The sequence below is a fragment of the Salvia miltiorrhiza genome, chromosome 2 (genome assembly GCF_028751815.1).
Source record: "Salvia miltiorrhiza cultivar Shanhuang (shh) chromosome 2, IMPLAD_Smil_shh, whole genome shotgun sequence".
NCBI lineage: Eukaryota > Viridiplantae > Streptophyta > Magnoliopsida > Lamiales > Lamiaceae > Salvia > Salvia miltiorrhiza.
Window position 1 is genome coordinate 22,675,839 of NC_080388.1, and position 2,901 is coordinate 22,678,739.

Below are 2,901 nucleotides of genomic sequence, written 5' to 3' on the forward strand. Positions count from 1 at the left end.
ACAGTATTGAGAACTCTGCCCGTGTCCTTGCATGTGACCCTGGAGTTGCCTACTCGAATACCCTTGTGCAGCAAAGACTTCTACTCCTCTTTCATAAGTACGCTCGCCCATCCTACGGCACTCGTTGGCTCCATGGCCATATTCACCACATATGCTAAAACCTTCTGCTGGTGGCGCGTGAGCGGTGGAGCCTCCACCTGGTTCATCCTGAGGTGTTGTACTTGCCTCATCAAGTCCGCTACTTGCTTCTGAAGCTCATTGTTTGGAGCTACTGCAATAGCATCAACCCTCCTTCCTCCTACCGACTTTTGTTGGGAACTGCGGCAAGTATGTTGAAGATCTCCTTGAGTTCATCAGCTTCTTCCGGCAATGTTGCCTCCTGCCGTGCTATCCACCATAAATTGAGAAGTCTGCAGCAACCCGTCATAAAAGAGTTGCATCAACATCACTGGGTTAACTGATGCTGCGGGCACTGGCGGAGGAGCTCCTGGAATCTCTCCCAAGCCTCATGAAGTGGCTCGTCGGCTCTTGAACAAAGTTCATGATTTGAGTTCTAATCTTGTGTCTTGTGATTTGGGTAGAACTTCAACATAAAGTTCTCACAGGCCTCTCCCCAAGTAGTGATAGAACTAGGCGGTAGGGAGAGAAGCCAAGTCCTTGCCCGATCCTTAAGTGCATACTGGAAACATTTAAGCTTCAGCTGATCTTCTGTGATCTCCAACAGTGGAAAAGTTTGCACTTGGGTGCAGAAGTCCCGGATAAAAGGCAGGGCATCTTCATTCGGCAGCCCATAAAAGAGAGGGAGCAGACTTGAATCATTGGGCTTCAGGTTGTAATTCCTGACTGCAGTGGGGAGCACAATAGCTGAGTTCGTGGCCTCTATGACAGGCCGGGTAAAATCCCCCATGTACTGCAAATTTCTTCCTGCCATCTCCTCAACTCCAACGCTAGACAAAAGAGACTCGGTACTCTCTCCTAGGCTTCAAGCACCTCGCGTGCACGGTGAGTGTTGTCAAGTAGAATGTCAAATTCCTGTTAAGACTTTAACTCCCTAGCAACACAACACTCAACAAAACAGATCAAACGCACCAGTGGGAGAAAGAAAAAACCGAGCAAAAATAAAAATAAAATAAACACGGAAAACAAAGTAGCACAACCAAACGCCTAAAGCCTTCCCCGGCAACGGCCAAAATTTGACTCAACCCAAAACACCTAAGGGATTAACTCGCAATCGTACGAGGTCATCCTAGTGTAATAAGCTAACCCAAGTCGTCTCTCAAGGAAGGCTAAGCAGGGCTCTGATCATGCTACGCACAGAAAACAGGAAATAAACCTAAACACTCTAATCAGAAGTTTGAGTCTACATTCACTCTCCGATTAACTAATGCGTAATTAAAATAAAGCATATAAAACTAACTAGGCCAAAGATAGGAAGCAGATTAAGAACGCAGGAAAACTAATAAACCTAGGGTTCTAAACTAGCAATCTAGAAAGCAATAGTTAATTCAATCAATCATGAACAACGATTATCTAGGCGAGATAAAAGAACAAACAATTCATTAAATGAACTCGAAGCAACAATAATCTATGCAAAGGAAATAAACTAGCATTCAATCCTATAGAAAACATTAACTGAGTTCTTACAACGAGTACGATCCAAAACTTCAATCCAATGTAATGAAAACTAACATGATCTTCAATCCACAAAGCCAAAAGATGTTTGTTGATGTTTTAACTACTCTAAAACTAAGGGAAATCAAGTGAAAATCGCCTAGAGGCTGCTGGGGTCGAGAGTGGGGTGAAAAACCCTAAAAATCGACTTTTAAATGGAAAAAACGCGCCCAGGGACGGCGGCCGCCGTGGGACGGCGGCGCCGTGTATGCCTTTCGCAGACTGCAATGCGCAGCGTTTTTGTTTTGGTCCGTTCTCTCTCGTTTCAAGTCGGATTTTGGATCCGTTTTCGCCTACGAACTCGTATCGAGACGAAATTCGATTCTTCTTCAGAGCAATCAACTAAATTCGGACTTTAGTTTTGTCCACATATCAATCAATTTGAGCAAAAATCCTGAGACAACAAAATTAGCACAAAAGCTCAAATCAATCAACTCTTGAGTGAAAGAGACCAAAATAAAAGTCAATATAAGACGTAAACACCCACAAATTCATCACAAAATAGGGCTAAACACAATCCATTCCCAATATAATGTCCAAATGCCACATAGGCATTACCCTCAGGTTTCTAGCCTTAAGCTTGATTGATCCTAACTCAAATTCTAAGTTAGGACACACATGTGAACCGTAGTAGTTCTGCCTATGGGAGTGGTTACCTTTAGGGTTGTGGAGCAGGTTCTATGTTCAGTTCTAATGTATCCACACATGGAATGGAGATAAAAGAATGCGATGCTCCAGTATCGAACAATATTACTATGGGTACTCCTTTTAACTCACCTATACCTGCTAAATTTCCTTGATTCCATCCTTCGCTTTCTGATCAATGGCAAACACTCTCTGGTGATGTCGCTGATTTGCCTGCGGGGCTAGAGGTCGTCTTCCCGACTGATGTGGTCGGTAAGCTTGTTGTTGGCGTGTTGGGTGGCGCGGTAACGGTAGATGTCCCTCCATAGCCCTAAGCTGTTGTTGGAAACTGGTGTGGTCGCCCTCCGCCCCCACTTTGCTGACGATTGGGACATTAATTTGAATAATGTCCAGCCCTTCCACAGGTATAGCAGTTGTTCGTTCCGATCTTGCATTCTCCCAAATGTAGCTTGTTACATTTCGGACAAGGTGGTATCCCTCGAGGTCCGTGCGGTGTTGCCGGAGGTCCAGCATAAGGTCGCTTGTCTTTGTTTTGAAACTGTGGTGGTGCATTCTGATACTGCCATGGCTTTTTAAATTCTTGAC